This window comes from Sminthopsis crassicaudata, chromosome 1, assembly GCF_048593235.1.
Source record: "Sminthopsis crassicaudata isolate SCR6 chromosome 1, ASM4859323v1, whole genome shotgun sequence".
NCBI classification, from domain to species: Eukaryota; Metazoa; Chordata; class Mammalia; order Dasyuromorphia; family Dasyuridae; genus Sminthopsis; species Sminthopsis crassicaudata.
In genome coordinates, this window is record NC_133617.1 from 699,049,922 (window position 1) to 699,067,134 (window position 17,213).

Sequence of the window (17,213 nt, forward strand, 5' to 3'; positions counted from 1 at the left end):
AACAATAAATTCTGTTGGCACATCAGAACTGTATGGTAAGAGGCTAGAAAAGAGATACATGTTTGAATGTAGTTCTTTAGCAGAGCATTTAACATTCATATATGTGGATTGTTTTCCCTCACTTTTCCAAGGCCTGGTGGATTTTATTTTGTCTTCAAAAGGTGAGTGAATAAGAGAAGGGCAGAGAGGGAGAAACATTTTAAATTATGGTCTCTTTTGGAAATCTTAGTCCTGTACTCCCATACTCCTACTTACAAGTGGTTCAGTACCCTTTCTGCTTTCCCCCTTTTCTTCCTTCTCCCTTCTTCCTGCTTAGATTATCATGGGATATGATGGGATATTGATTCCTCACCTCTGAATGTTTTTTAAAAATTTATTATATTTTTATTTATTATTTATAATATATAATAATTTATAATAATATTTTTTATTTATAATACTTTACTGGGAAAGAAGCCTTTTGGAGAAAGAAATGTAGGGTATACATAAATATATACTTATTTTCAAGGTTGATGTAAATTTTATCTTCAAATAAGAAGTAACATGAGGTAAATATTGCACATGGAATAGAGCTCATGAATTGCAGTCGGTGCACCTGCTCACTGCAGCATGCTGGGACATCTTACCCTGAATTGTCATCTGAAGGAAAGCACACATCTCTCACCTCTACATTCCCTCTGCATGGCATTAATGAGCACAGGCTATTAAATTAGATCATCCTTGGAGGTCTCTGAGCAGTACTGATCTGGGCCTTGCTTGGCTTGTGATTTCTGCTTTAAGTGGTATGACCTTAGGCAGTATGTTCACTGGAAACCTGGGTTGATTTAAAAAAGTGTGTACATGACCTGTTTAACTTGCAATAGAATCAGACTGTGACTCTAAACATTTGTGGCCTTAATGCTCTGGAAGATGCACTAGATAAAAGTGGGGGTATCTCTAATCCCTGATAAACAGAGTGAGATCACCTTGACTCATCAACTCAGGATGAGGACACATTCACTGAGCCATGGTACTACAGCTGGGTGTATTTAACAGGTTTTTAATTTTTTGTCTCCATCTTCAATGACTTTAAAATCTAGTAGTAAAATCTTCATAAGAATGAAGTAGATAAAGTATAAAGAAGCAGGTTATTTTTGGTTTGGGGCATTGGAGAAGAATTGGCATATTTACAAAACAGAGCTGTATTTACATTTCACTATTCTAGGATATTTACTTTAAATCAGTTATTCTTTCAGTGAAGCTGTTACTACTCATATGGGAGAGGTGATGTGTTTGAATTTCCCAGTTCACAGATGCCTCCTGTCTTCTTTCATCATTGATACTTGGTGGAGTAATGAGAACATTGGATTTTATTTAAGCTTATTAACCCAGGCATAGGGAAGACCAAGGCTTTGAATTTTGAACTGATTATCCCTATAATGGGCTCATGAGCCTACATACCTTCTCATCTCACCCCATACACATTCTATTCTGACTTTATTCTGTACCACATATCGAGAGGGCAGATTCCCATGTGCCAAAATTGATCCTGTCTTTGCTGTTTCCCTTTCTGCAACCAAACAGGCCATTGGTCTATTCCACAGATTTTTTTTTGTTCTCCCATTTAGCTGTTGGTGATTCTATGGGCTATAGCCTGTATGATAGGTGGTGGTTTTCATTTATTGTAATTTCTGCTTTATTACCTGATTCATAGGATGGACTGCTTCCAGTACATCTTCCCTAGATTGGGCCTACTACATGGTCTTTGATGGTCACATGTTCTCATAAAGAAATAATGAAAGGTCATTATTTGACCTACTGCCCAGGGGTTGACAGCAGATTTTGTGGGCAGCACTGATGTTCAGCAGTTAAGTCCTAATATTTGCAGTCTTTGTCATTGTAAAGATGTGACTGAAAATTATCCTGGACTTTGCATTTTTGGTTCCATTCTCTATCCATGTTGTTTACTGAAATAAGCATATTCCAATATTTCCTTGAAGTTTAGATGACATAACCAGGTACACAAGAAGTATAGAATAGTAATAATCATGAGTTGCCGAGTTGATAACACTTAAATGATTCCTAGGTGTAGAACATGAACTAATTGGAGTGTTTCCTGTTGTAGTCATTCTCCTCTTGCACCCAGTTGGTCCTTTTGACTATTCGGATGCTTGTGCTAAGAAACAAGTCAAGCATTTAAGTAGCTATGAGGTACCATGCATTGAAAATATGAAAACAAAAATGAAAATTTTTCCCTCCCCCCATCCTGCCTTCAGTGAGTTTATATCTATCTGAGATCTGGTTGTCTAGCCTGCCAAGCAAACAAAAGCTTGTAGCAGACAAGCCAAATTGGTTTCAGTTCTCAGTAGTAAAATAGAGATAACAATTGATAAATTGACATACTTAAAAGATTATAAGAATAAATCTATAAAGATGCCATACCTAAGGGTGTTGATGATTCTTATGTGGGTAGGTACATGTGCGTCTGGGTGTCCTAGCATCTCTGTGTTAAATCTGGAGACTCCTGCTCAGTCTTCTCTAACATTATATCTCATTAAAGGGTTAGGATATCTGTAGGTTGGGTTATTTCTTACCAATGTACAAAGAGAGGAGGAGGATAGATTGGTTTACAAAAAGAAGCTAATTTGGGGCTTGATCTTTTTAGTGGAAAATGTTGGTTAATATCCCAAATAAGATTGAGTATTGAACAGGAAAGGGGGGGACTAAAGAGAAAATTAGAGCTATAAAGGGGTTCAGATGTATTATATTCAGATTTCTCTTAAATGCCTATGGTTGTAGCAGTTAAAACATGACCTCTACTGTGCACCTTGCCTAAATGGTTGAATAATTCTTAGATATATGTGGCCCCCACCCAGGCTCCTAATTTCTGAGCCAAATCCTTTAGGGTTTAGCCCAAGTAGGTTCTAGAAACCCTCTGGGAGTAAAGGTTTGAAAATCTCAGGCACCCCCATTGGTCCGTATATATTTCAGACATCTTAAACATTCATCTCTGGCATTTATTACTGAGGAAGAGACTGCAGAATATCAGTTGCTGTGGCAACCACTACCTAAAGAACATATCTGATGGATGCCAAACACAGATGGGTTTCTATAGAAACTTAGATATGTAAATGATCAGCAATAGCTCTTATTCAGGTTTTGATCAAAACATTTTCATAGGTTGAGTTTAAACTCTCCCTTGGTACTCCAAAATTTGCAGTTGTTTTGGTTTTCTTAGAAGAGAACCTGGGACTGTTTCACTGTAACAGTTCAGGTGTCTTTGTCATAAGAGAAACATAGATGTCTCTTTTAAAATAAATTCACCTATCTTTTTTATGTTATTGCATCATCCTGTGTTTAAGAGCTTCAGGTTCTCTGAACCTTGGTAAAAACTGCCATGAGAAATGGTCCAAATGATTAGGCATACCCCTCCTCGACTTGAAGAGATTTATTTGATATACCTATTACTGAGTCAGGGTCTAGATAAGGGAATAATAGATCAAGCCAAGTCAAGGAGCAATTATTAATTGTTTTCTAAGTTCCAGGCACTGTCCTTAAGTACATGAGATATAAAGCCTAAACCCATTCTTTTAAGGACTTCAGTCTCCAGGGAGAGAACACACTAATAGCCATATACAAACAATAGATGCAGAATGATAGCTAAAAGAAGGCATCAGCATTAGGGAACGTTAAGGAAAGACTTCTTGCGGAGCTCCAAGCTGCTACTTCAGGTCTGAGATTGGAATGAAATGAGACATCCTCATGCCTTCTAACATTAACAAAAGGATGTTTATTTAGCCACAGCAGGGGAAGGAGAGAGGCTTGATTCGGCCAAGCCCAGCTTTCTTGTGCCAGTGTTGGTCATGCTGCTGGCCCCTACTGTCCAGGCTATTTTCTGCATTCAGGTGACCAGGAAACTGCATCAATGACATGAGTCTTAGTCCCCTGAGCCAATTAATTCTCAAAGATAATTTTAATACTGTTTAAGGAAAACATCTATCTTGCATAGGGTAAGAACATAGAATATTGCTTTCACCACAGAAGGAAAATGGAGAGTGAACATTCACTTAAACTCTTATTTAATATTTTTAGGTACTTTTTTTTTTTTTTACATTCTATGTGAGTCATGATGGGAAAGAAAAAACAAAAGGGAAAAACCACAAGATAAAAATGAAAAAAGTGAAAATAATATTCATTGATCCACATTCAGTCACCATATTCCTTCTCTGGATGAAGATGACATTTTCCACCTGGAATTTATTGGAATTGCCTTGGATCACTGAGAAGAACCCAGTCTAGCAGAGTTGATCATCATGTAATCTTGCTGTTGTGTACAAAACAATGTTTTCCTGGTTCTGCTTGTTTCACTCAGCATCAATTCATGAAAATCTTTACAGGCTTTTCTGAAATCAGTATTCATTTTTTTATAGAATAATATTACATCATTTTCATTACTGCTACAAATATTTTTACAGATGTAAGTCCTTCTCCCTCTTATGTCCTTGGGATAGACTTAGCAGTGGTATTGATGAATTAAAGGGTATGCAGTTTTATAGCTTTTTGGGCATAGTTCCAGATTGCTCTCCAGAATGATGGATCAGTTCACAACTCCAACAAAGCATTAGTATACACTTAAAATTTAACATGCATAAGTGGGGTTTTCAGTCTTTCCTGATAATAGCAGCTTCATTTACATACTGCTTTAAGGTTTAAGGTTTGCACTTTAAATTACTGTCTCATTTGATTATCACAACCACCCCTGGGAGATAGATACTCTTATCCACACTTTACAGAAGAGGAAACTGAGTGAAAGGTTAAGTGACGCCAGGCTTACACAGCCAGTTCAACACTGCATCTCCTGACTATTTCAAAGAAAGGCACATTTTGGAAAGAACTTTTAATCTGCAGAAAAGCTAAAGTGGATTAGGTGATTACATAGAAATAATTAGCTTCCAACCCTTTCTCATTTCAGAGCCTACAGTGTTCATAGGATCAAAGATTTATAGTTGGGAGGGACCAGAAAGATCATCTAGGTCAGTATTCTCATTTTATAGATGACAGACACAGGGAAGGAGTGGCTCTTCAGTGTCAAGAGATGGGATTTGAACTTGGGTCTTGGGACTCATTCATTATTCTAAACATAGCACTCTCCATTGTACCCCTGCCACCTTCTAGCTACAAGTTACTATTAACTTGTAACTGGAGTTAGTATGGACTTCTTTCTATGCCTCTGCACAAAGCTGGCTGCCAGAAAAATCTTCCTGCTCTAAACCTGTAGCCTCAGTAATGACCCCAGGTCATGTCTGTGGGCACTTTTACTGCCGACACTCCAAGAGTCTCAATCAGACACATGCCCTGAATAGGCTGGCTTTCCAGCTCTGCCTTGAAATTTAAGTTCCCTTTTCTTCCATTCTCCACTATTCTTGTAATCTCAGGTACCATCTTCTCAGTGAATCTTTCATGATGAAATCAGCCCTCATCGATCTCCCCTGTGAGCTTATTATAATGTCAGTCAGGTGCCACAATGGATAGGTTGTGAGGACTCGGGAAGATCCAAATTCAAATTCTGCTTTAATTGAGCAAATCTAATTTCTCAGTCTGTAACCCCACTGAAATTAGGATAATAGGATCTCACAAACTTACTAAGATCAAGTTAGATAACATAATTACTAGCCATTGTAAGAATTGACATCTATGTACTTGTAATTTTCTTTTTTTCTATGGAGAATTTTTTCCCAAGTTAGGGACCAGGCTCTTGTCTTCATGCAAATAGGAACTACTTTTGTATGTCTCTGTTCCACGGCTTGTAATGTAGGACACTGAAGAATTAAGTTTGAGGATGCCCTCTCCACAAGCCCATTTTTCTCCCTCAGTGGAAAGATATTAGCAAAATGACCTGAATGGAGAAAGGAAAAGACTCTCCTTGCAGCTGCTCTCCCGCATTTCCAAGATGGGCTAAGAACTAAACCATATTCCTAGCTCCCTCAGCCAAGCCAGACCCTACAGGGATGCTGGGTTTGGAGGCAGGGGCATAGTGAGCAGAGCACAGGATGTAAGATCAAAAGACATGGGCTTGTATCCTTTGTTTCTTAGGAGCAGTGTGAACACAGGTCAAATCACTTCCCTGGATTTCAGTTTATTTCATCTCTAAAATGAAGAGCCTGGACTCCAATGATCTCTGAAGACCCTTTCCAGCATTAATACCCTGCAATGCTGAGTCAGAAGACCTGGGTCCCTGCTCTGTCATACAATAGCAGTGTAGCCTTGTGGAATTCATCATAGTGGGCCTCCTCTTTCCATCCATAAAACAAGCAGGCTTCAGCTTCTAAAGTTCCTAACAGTTCATTCAATGAAATATTTATTGGGCATAATCATGATAGATTCAGTGACTAACTTCCTAAGCCAAATTTCCCAGTTCCTGCTTTTGAATATCCAGGAAAGTATTTTCCCTCAGTTCCCAAGTTCTCAATTAATCTTTGCTAATAGAAAATGACAGAGACTAAAGAGGTAACACACATATAATTTTAGTATTAGGCCATTGGGAGTTACTTTTCTAGAGGAAGGATACTAAACATGAAGGTTGTAGGGGTAGGTCTAAAATGTGGTCCCTTTTCCCATCCGGCTGTGTAACAATGGATCAAGCTGGGTATGACAAGCAGCTTTCAAGGGGGGAAGAGATGTCACAGAGGTACACCAAACTCGGGGAATTATGGAAAACAGGGAGGGGTGCTGTTACTAGGCAGCCGGATTCGAGCCCCACCCATAGCTTGATGACAGAGGTGGGCAGACTTTATGTGCTAAGCATTTGAGGGGTTCCTCCCTCCCTTAGTATAAGTTGGTGTACCTCCCCTTCAAGGAATTCTCTTGAGTCAATCCAAAACTCCAGGAGCCAAATTCTCATCAGTGTGTGAGACCCAACTCCTACCTTTCCTACCTTCCAGCCCAAGAGTGGGCCCCAATTTGCCAAACCCTCAAGATGACTCTGAGGGGCCAAACCTCTTCTTCCAGACCTCCCTAGCCCCTTCCAGGTCACCTCTGTACAAGCATTTGGAAGAGACATTTGGGTTCATGGACCTTTGGAGGTCAAAGTCCAGAAAGATGTAAGACACCAGTACTTTGGGGCCTGGCTGAGAGGCCTAGATCAGTAATCCCTGGAAGGAGGAGAGAATCCTGCGAGAGAGAAGACAGGAGAAGGCATTCCCAGTGGGAGCCTTAAGTACCAGAAATCGTAGTGCCCAGGCAGTATACTTGGGAAGCTGCAAGGATCCCCGCCAGTGAAAAGGTAGGGGCTGACCAGCACTGTTCCTAAAGGTTGATTACAGATACCCCTGGGGGGACTGTCAGAGAACCATCAAATACTAAGGACAAAGGAGTGAAGAAGTCCTCAAGGAGCTTAGGCTGGGCTGAACAGTATGCAAGTGTTTGCTGGTTTTGATACCCCTGGTGTGCCCTGGGTGAGTGCTCCCAAGCAGTCACTCCCTGCCTTGGACCCTTAGCCCTTCTCCACTTCTGTGTGTCTTATCCCCTCTGGCCTCTACCCATTACCTTTCAAACTGCTCTGATGAAAAAGTCTGTTCACATGTTTGGGCAAGGCTGGGACAGCTACCTGGAGAAGATGAGAAGTAAGCCAGGGAAGTCAATGTGTGAGAATGTTTATATAAAAATACACATATGTGTGTGTATATATATATATGTTTATGTACAAGCACATAAACATATATATGTGTGTGTGTATATATACATGTGTATATATGTGTGTATATGTATATGCATATATGTTTAAATACAAATATATACACTTCCCCAAGTAGTTAAGTTTGGGAGGCAGGGCATTAGTGTCAGTAACTCCCTCAAAGTTGAGTAAACAGAAAAGCAAGTTCTTGGCTCATGAAATGGCCTGTGAAATGATACCATTTGTTCCAGAATACAGGCATCCTGATTCTCTGGGTCAGAACTTATTCTTTGATTCCACGTTCCTTTGAATAACAAGCCACCTAGTGCACCCCACATGGGACCCCTTTGAAACACACTCACAAGTGGTTTCAAACCTTTGCTTTCTTCCGGAGGTAGCCTTTACTCTTTGGGATCTCTACTTTGGGATCTTCCAAATCATCATGAAGTTTCTCTTATGTCAAGGTGAAATTCTATTTACAGACTCCTACCCATTGCTTCTCAAGTACTAAGGAAAACAAATTGGAATCATGTCCTTCCCCTTGATTCCCACTTCATGTCTTTTCTTTCCCAAGATAAATCTATTCCTTCAACTGCTCCTTATATTTTATGATCTTAATACTCTTGATTCTGATTGCCTTCTGGATGTTTTCCAGATTATTAATATTTTTCCTAAAAAATTTTGGTCAGAGCTAAACACAATTCTGCTGATGTTGTCTGGCCAGTTCAGAGATATATCGGATTATATCATCTACCTAGACTTGAATACTGCCTCTCAAGACATTTTATAATAATTAGCTTTTTTGGGGGTGCTATATCATCACATTATTGACTTATGGAGCTTGAACCTCTAAAATCCCAAGATCTTCATCAGATGAATTGTTGTTCACAGGCACACTTTTTCCACCTTATGTCGCGAAATTGTGTAGTATAAGACTACACATATATATTCATATTATATTGTCATCTTAGTTTCCTGAATCTGTCATCCAATGTAGAGTAGCTCCTCCCATTTTTATATACCTTCAGTAAATTTGATAAGTATATCATATATGCCTTTAGCCCATATTACTGATTTAAAAAAAAAAAAACTATTAAAACAAAGCATAGAGCTCTGAGACTTCACTAGAGACCTTCTTGGAAGTCAATAATCAAAAGCCATTCATGAATTTGGCCATGTGATCAGTTTCAGGCTCCCTAACTCCTTTATCATGTATATACTCTTTATCATGTATATGAGAATAGCCTGAGAGACTGGGTCAAATTTCATTTTTGCCAAGGGCCTTTATGTTATTACCCCAAATCACCTGGCAGGGAGGAGAATCAATCTTTTAATGACTTTCAAGTCCTACCACATTAATGACTACTCACTTGATTTACATGGAGAGAGGAAGGATGGGAAGAATCCAAAAAGTGTTAATTTACAGATCTTATCTTGAGAACGAGGTGGTCTAGGGAATGGAGCACTGGGACTGGAATCAGGAAGACCCGAGTTCAAATCTATCCTCAGACACTTTACTAGGTACTTAGAACACTTGATCTTGGGCTAGTGACTCAATGTCTGCATCAGTTTCCTTTTCTGTAAAATAGAAAATACAATAATGTATTCTCCCAGGGTTGTTGTAAGGTGCAAATAAGATAATTATAAAGCCCTTGGCATAGCCTGGCACTTAGAAGACTATATAAATGTTAGCTAATATGATTATGCTTATTAAACACAAGGCTATTTTATCAGCACATAAATTACCTGAAAATTGCATTCAAGAATAAAGAACATATGCACAGTGTATATGTGTATGTAAGTATTTTACCTTAACTTTCCAATTTGAAAATCACTTTTCTTATTACAGTTGCAATTAATGGATAATGATTTTTACTCAAGCATTCTTGACTTTGTCAGAATCAAAATCAAGATAATATATACAAATCTAAAGTTACAAAACAAGTGAATATAAAATTTACAGATTCTTCACTATATACATTTCCAAGAATGTCTGGGATAAGATTTCTAGAAACCATTGCAAGTTGAAGGATCTTTAACAGAAATAGGCTTGGGTTGATATACAGCAGAGAAAGAAGACACTGTTAGTGATATGACTTGTCATTCATGGACGGTGGTAAATAAATGGTCTTTCTTCCTCCTCCTTCTTTGACCCAACCAAAGCCTTTCCTATTTCTGCTTCTTAAAGCCTGAAATCCCTCTTTTAGGGCATATAGTTTTTCTTTAGACAGTAGGAGATCATCCTTAAAATGCATAAATCCTAGATGAGGTAATCATAAATTAGCAAGATGAGGGAAGGAAGATGTGTTGCATGTCTGAGCATATTTGTGTGTGTGTGAGTGTATGTGTACATGTGTGCATTATGTGGAAAGAGAGACAGAGAAAGATAAGGACTCTAGGAGCCTCAAACTAAGAAGGGACGCAGAAAAAGAAGGGAAGAACAGCCAATATTACATTTTTTTCAGGGCTTAGAAGAGACTTTGCTTTTACTGGTGTCCTGATTTGGAAGCAGCTGCCACTAGGACCATCTGTGGTATTCAGGTAATATTTAAGATGATTCATATTAATGCTTTCCCACATCTGACTGCATGGCCCTTTCTTTCCTTCTTCCTGCATGACTACCATTGTCTAGGATCACCTGTTCTCCAAAATAACAAGGTGGATCATACCTAAGGCACTCAGCATCCAGAAGTATCTTCCTCCTATAAAGGTTGTTGCTGGGATTTTTTTTTTAGCCATGTTTAAGTAAAGTAGATGGTCAAAGGACACATGCACTGAGGATAAAAGACAGCAGTCAGAAGGCAAAGTGAGACTCTGTGGAATACTTAAGGAACAGCTTAAGTCCCTAGCTGAGTCCCTAACTCTTAGTCCCTCCTGAGAAGTTATATATTTTAGAAAAGTTGCTAATTCCTGTCATTGTTTAGCTGTTTTTCAGTCTTATCTGGCTCTTTGTGACCCCATTTTGGGTTTTCTTGGCAATGATACTGGAGTGGCTTGCCTTTTCCTTTCTCAGGTCATTTTACAAATGAGGAAACTGAGGCAAACAGAGTGAAATGACTTGGCCAATGACAAATAGCTAGCTAGTGTCTGAGGCTGGATTTGAACTCAGGGAGATGAGGCTTCCTGGGTGCAGACTTAGCTTTCTGTGTACTGTGGTGCCACCTAGCAGCCAATTAGGGATTCTTACATAGATAAAAGACAGGGAGGAAGGAAGGGAGAGAGAGAGGGAGAGAGGAAGAGGGAGAGAGAGAGAAAGAGAGAGGGAGAAGGAAAGAGGGAGAGAAAGGAAGAGAGGGAGGGAGAGAGGGAGAGGGAGAGAGAGAGAGAGGGAGAGAAGAGAGAGAGAGAGAGAGAGAGAGAGAGAGAGAGAGAGAGAGAGAGAGAGAGAGAGAAGAGAAGAGAAGAGAAGAGAAGAGAAGAGAAGAGAAGAGAAGAGAAGAGAAGAGAAGAGAAGAGACAGAGGGGGGGGAAGAGAGGAGAGGAGAGGAGAAAGGGAGAGAGAAGGAAAGAGAAAAAAGAAAAGAAAAAACATACCAAATTACTGAACTTTTGTTTTGACTTGACTTTTTCTCCCAAGAAGAGTAAAGGTTGGACTAGCTGTGTTCTGAGGTACCTTCCAGCTCTATCAAGATCTTTGATCTTATAAATAAAAGGTGGTTTCACAGCATCTTTGTACCTTTAACAAGTTCAACTCAACAGGCCCAAGGAAACTGCATTATAGCAGGGTATTGAAAGAACAGACATATGTGACTGCCAAACTTGGGTCAGTAATCTTTGAAAGATCTGAGATGACAAGAATGTTACTGCCATGGAACTATAGAAAGGCAAATATTGTCTCAATTTTCACAAAGGAAAGAAGCTGGAGTCTGCAGACTATCTATAGACTTCTTGGTTAAATGCTCGAATATTCCAATGCCTTTATGAGTGCTTAAGGATGCAGTGTTCACTGAAAGCCTTCAGTGTGGCTTCTTGCAAAGTAGGTCATAAATGTATTTCCTTTTTGATGGGTTAACTAGACTGGTAGATAAGAGGAATGTTGATACAATATAAGTATAGTATATTTAGACTTCAGCAAAGCATTTGACAGTTTCTTGTGTGATGCTTATGGATAAGATGGAAAGAAATGAGCTAGATGTATATAGTTAAGTGATTTTGCACCTGGTTCGTGTTTAAACTCAAAGAGCAGTCATTAATAGATCACTGTCAACTTAGAGACAGGTCTCTAATGAAATGCCCCCCCTCTCCCCCCAGCAAACTTGTTTGATGCTGTTTTCAGTGACTCAAGGAAAGCAGAAAAAGAGCACTTATCATGTCTATGAATGACACAAAATTTGAAGCCGGAGAATTCTAAGCAAAAATCAGGTGACAGAATCTGAATCCACAAAGATCCTATCAGACCAAATTTAAGAAGGGCTAAATATGAAGTTCCATAAATGGATTTTTAAAAAATCAAAGTCACAAACTAAGATAGGGAAAATGTAGCTAGACTGAAATCCCAGCAGAAGATGATTTAGGAATTTTTTATGAGTTGAATGTTCTCCACAAGGCAACAGTGAAACATTATAGTCAAAAAGTTAATCCTATCCATTGATCAACAAGCAGTTATGAAATATCTACTATGTGTCAGAATTTATTAAACAGTAAACATTTATTCCATATCTAGTATATGCCAGGCATTGTTGTACTAGCCACTGGGAATTTAAACACAAAAAATGACAGTCTCTATCCCCTAGGGAGAGAGAGGATTATAACAAATTCAAAGATAGGTAAATAAAAATACAGGATTTATACAAAACACAATGTGATAGAGGAAGGAAAAGGTACTAGTAATTGAGAGAATTAGGAAAGGTACCTTGAAGAAGAGCCTCAGGTTCCAAAATGGTAGTAGTGGAGTGGGAAGAGTTGGACACAATTGAAAAGCAACAAAAGGATTCTCGGGCAAGCATAGGTTGAACTAGACAACTTCTGGGGATTTTTCTTGCTTTTTGATCCTCTAAGTCTATGTCCAGGGTTGGGAATTTAGGACCTCAGATAAGAGTCAACTAGAAAACCTGACTGGGAATATAAGGATAAAGAACAAAATGCCCCTCCTTTCAAGGACACAATTACCAGGCGGTGTGACCTTGGGGTAAGACATAAAATGGAGCAGAGCTGTCCTGTCTTATCAGTGTTAACTAAGAAGGGTTTTCTGGGCAAAGATACCAGACTGGCTTGTCTGTTGGTTTTTTCTTCCTACAATGACATCTACTGGTAGAACATTGTTTGTGAACAATATTCTGTAACAGAAGGTAAGTACAAAAGATTCTTAGATTGTTGTTTCTAAGTCATTTGACTGATGTGGATTGTAGCTGAGAATGTCTCTGTTAAATTCCCGTCAAGGCGGTTCAAATTAAGGTAGCTCCCCACACTGATAACTTTACAAAGACCACCCGGGTTGCCTTTGAGATCACCAGTGCTAAGTAGTCCGTAAAATAATAAACAGGAAGAGTTCCCCAAGATTGGACAAGTCAGGGAAATGACAGAGAGGGCAGGTGGTGAAGGCAGTGGTGTCTTGCTTTGGCCACTGTAGGGTTGTGGAAGAGGAAGATGGGTAATAGTTGAGGGGAAGGATGCTACAGATCCAGAAAAACTCAAATGAGGTCACAAAGATCCAGACAGGACTGAAAAAACAAAAAATTATTGATTGAGGCAGGACTAGAGTTCAAGTCTCTATACTTTTTTCCTTTTTCCCAACTTCTCCAGGGCTTAATAAATATTTACTTATTTGAAATGGATCAGATTGAATTGAATTGGCTGTGGTTCTCCCTTCCACATAGTTTTCCATTTACTGTTGTTCATCCTCAAGTTAGAGAGAACTTTTGGTAGATCCAGGCAAGGAGCATTCCAAGGTGAGACTGTCTCAGAGACGGTCTTTGGAAAGGACAGTAGCAAATAATGGTTCTTGCCTCAGTGTTGTGATTTGGGAGCCACCTGCCAGTGGCTGCTGGAAGTCTAACTTAGACCTGTTGAATGGATCTCTTCATGTGAGAGGATGATGATGATGATGATGATGATGATGATGATGATGATGATGATGATGATGATGATGATGATGATGTTACAAGGAGACTGAGAGGCCATTGCTGTTCTCTGACCTCTCCACTGAGATGCAGTTGCAGTCTCTGACCTCCCTCCTCTTCCCTCTGCCTCCAATTAATCTCATTCCCAGTCCACAAGCAACACCTATGTCAGCAAAGACTGCCCCGAAACTCTTTCAAGTTTCAACTCTTTATGATGCACAGCTGTGGAGGCTCTTGGAGAATTGACCTGATCCTTCACCTAGGCATGGTCCTTAACACCTTAGTCTGAATTTTGTACTATAGCAAATACTAGCTAGTGATATCTGGGAGTGCTCCATCTTCTTAAGACAGAAAACAGACAGTTGCCTTATCCTACCTCCAGATCTCTCTTCCTTTCCCAACTCCCCTTGCTATATTGGAAGAACTGGCAGGAATCTGGGCCCTTCCCTCAATCAGAGGCAGGGACTCATGGGAGGATATATATTTTTCCATCATCAGGGGGAGTGTCAAGTGCCTAAGTAGCTCAAAATCAAGCTTAAGCATTTTTTTTAAATAGGTCTGAGATAATGCAGTCTATAGAAGTTTCTGTTCTACAGTGTAATCCAACACATTTAAGAGAGTTGAGGTGAGGGAGAGGGTAAACCAGTCCCTTGGTAGGTTGAAGTTTGGTTTCCTTGTGTTTACTAAGATTTACTTTTCTAGTTCTGCCCACCAGAATCCTAAGCTGGGCTTCTGCTAGGGTATGTGCTGTTCTACTTTTAAATGGCATCTGTGCTTTCAATGATATTTAGGGAACTTTCTCTACTAAGGTAGGTTACTACCTACTCTGGAATATTAGAATCACTAAGAAGTTAAATGAATATATAAGTATTTGAGACAGGATTTGAACTCAGATTTTCTGATCAAAGTGTAGCATTCTATTCATTATCCTACAATCCTATAATTTCTTTCTCTCCCCTCTCTCTCTCTCTCTCTCTCTCTCTCTCTCTCTCTCTCTCTCTCTCTCTCTCTCTCTGTCTCTCTGTCTCTGTCTCTGTCTCTCTCTCTGTGTGTGTCTGTCTCTCTCCTCTCTCTTTCTCTTTATCTCTCTGCCTCTGCCTCTCCTCTCTCTCTTTCTGTATCTCTTCTCTCTCTCTTCTCTATGTCTCTCTGTCTCTCCCTGTCTGTGTCTCTGTCTTCTCTCTGTGACTCTGTCTTCTCTCTGTGTTTCTGTCTCTTCTCTCTCTCTCTCTCTCTCTCTCTCTCTCTCTCTCTCTCTCTCTCTCTCTCTCTCTCTCTCTCTCTCTGTCTCTCTGTCTCTGTCTCTGTCTCTCTCTCTGTGTGTGTCTGTCTCTCTCCTCTCTCTTTCTCTTTATCTCTCTGCCTCTGCCTCTCCTCTCTCTCTTTCTGTATCTCTTCTCTCTCTCTTCTCTATGTCTCTCTGTCTCTCCCTGTCTGTGTCTCTGTCTTCTCTCTGTGACTCTGTCTTCTCTCTGTGTTTCTGTCTCTTCTCTCTCTCTCTCTCTCTCTCTCTCTCTCTCTCTCTCTCTCTCTCTCTCTCTCTCTCTGTGTGTGTCTCTGTCTCTCCTCTCTCTTTCTCTTTATCTCTCTGCCTCTGCCTCTCCTCTCTCTCTTTCTGTATCTCTTCTCTCTCTCTTCTCTCTGTCTCTCTGTCTCTTCTCTCTATTTTTCTCTTTCATTGTCTTTCTGTCTCTCTGTCTCTCCCTGTCTGTGTCTCTGTCTTCTCTGTGTGTTTCTGTCTCTTCTCTGTCTCTGTCTCTCTCTGTCTCTGTCTCTCTCTGTCTCTCTGTCTCTGTCTCTCTCTGTCTCTCTGTCTCTCTGTCTCTCTCTCTCTCTCTCTCTCTCTCACACACACACACACACACACACACACACACACACACACACACACACACACACACCCTAAGCTCTTCTTTTTATGATAACTTTTTTAAAAGTAGGTTCCTGAGCATCTTGTGTGAGCTAGAAAGCCCTGCAAGACAGTTAGCTCTCATAAGGTCTTCTCTGCAGAAACATTTTCCAGACTGATCTCAGAGAGAGAGAACCAAAGATAAAACATTTGTCAAGTCTCTCCTATATTATATTCCCAGAACTGTGCTGGGTACCATGAGTCAAGTCAATAAGCATTTATTAAATGCTTATTACGTACCAGATTCTATGCTAAGTACTGGGAATATAAATATAATTAGAAAGAACAGTTCCTGGGGCATCTAGATAGCTAAATGGATAGCTCACGGTCCTAAAGTCAGAAAGACTGAGTTCATGCCATTTAACCTCAACTGCCTTGAAAAAAAGAAGGAACAGTTTGTGCCCTCTATTAATAAAAATGATAACAATAAAAGAGTAATATTGTCTATTGGCATTTATGTAGCACTTATTTGCAAAGCACTTCATAAATATTATCTCATTTTCTCCTCACAACAACTATCGAAGGCAGGGATTATTATTATCCTCACTTTACTGAGAACAAAACTTAGGTCAGACAGAGGAAAAGTGACTTCCTTGGGATCATATAGCTCTACATGTTCAGGACCAGATTTGAACTCAGTTTGTCCTAATTCCAGGGTCAGTTATTTACTTTGCTATTCATTTACTCCTTCCCTTCCCATAGGAGTAGATAACATACAAAAGGAACTGAAAAGGTGGGGGACCCTGGCAGAGACAGAGGATGAAGGCATTTTCCTTAAAATCCAAGTTCTAAGAAGCAGCAGCTAGGAATGGAGGGATGGAGGTCCATACCCACAAATGACAGGCCAAAAAAGCAAGGTGGTCAGAGGGAGGTGAAAATAAAGGGAAATGTTGATACTGGTTATAAAGTGCTTTATGGGCAGCTAAGAGGCACAGTGCCCAGAGCACTGGGCCTGGACTCATCCTCCTAAGTTCAATTCGGCCCTTAGATACTTAACTAGCTGTGTGACTCTGAGCAAGTCATTTCATCTTTTGCTTCATTTTCCTCATCTGCAACATGAGCTGGAAAAGGAAATGGCAGACCATTTCAATGACCTTGTCCAGAAAACTTAGGGGATGGGGCAGAGTTTGATGGCAAGAAATGGCCAAGTGATAAATGGAGTCACAAAAATTTGGACATGACTGAAAATAACCGAACCACCGCAAAAATAAAGTGTTTTCCTTAACCTTAGATTATGCTATGCTGGTCTGTTCTCCATGCCCACTATAGCACATGAAACATTTCCTTCACTACCAGGGATAGCTGCCTGAACCAAACCCTAAGTAATCTAAAAGTGAAAAATGCAGCCAGATGAATAATTCTAGACACATGCACATGCTTAATTCTTATCCCATGCAGTTGGCCTTTTAAAATTGAATTAAATTTTTTATTTATGAAGTCAAACTAGTATGTGCAGGTAGATAAGTCACACAGAGAAACTCTCATATGGCTAAAAGAGAATGAAAATAGGGAGAAAAGGGGGAGGGAAGGTGAATTTTAATTGATTGAAAAATGTAATTTTAAAACATTTTAAAAGAAAATGAATGGGAGGGGG

General features: G+C 39.7%; 1 protein-coding gene and 1 long non-coding RNA gene across 3 annotated transcripts in view; one reads left to right on the forward strand and one right to left on the reverse strand.

Annotated features, from left to right (window-relative positions):
• Nucleotides 1–6,487: 6,487 nt before the first annotated feature.
• Nucleotides 6,488–13,667, reverse strand: LOC141551767 (uncharacterized). The gene is made up of 3 exons (XR_012484956.1): nt 13,412–13,667; nt 9,022–9,229; nt 6,488–7,585 (listed from the first exon to the last, which is right to left on the reverse strand). It is a non-coding gene; the product is annotated as an uncharacterized LOC141551767 (long non-coding RNA).
• Nucleotides 6,779–17,213, forward strand: part of C1H3orf22 (chromosome 1 C3orf22 homolog) — a 42,622-nt gene continuing 32,187 nt past the window's right edge. The window contains exons 1-2 of one of the 2 annotated variants that reach the window (XM_074283792.1): nt 6,779–7,261; nt 10,117–10,192. The gene's annotated coding sequence lies outside the window, so the exon portion shown is untranslated. The remainder of the gene's footprint in view (nt 7,262–10,116; nt 10,193–17,213) is intronic. The other variant, XM_074283790.1, reaches the window with a different exon arrangement.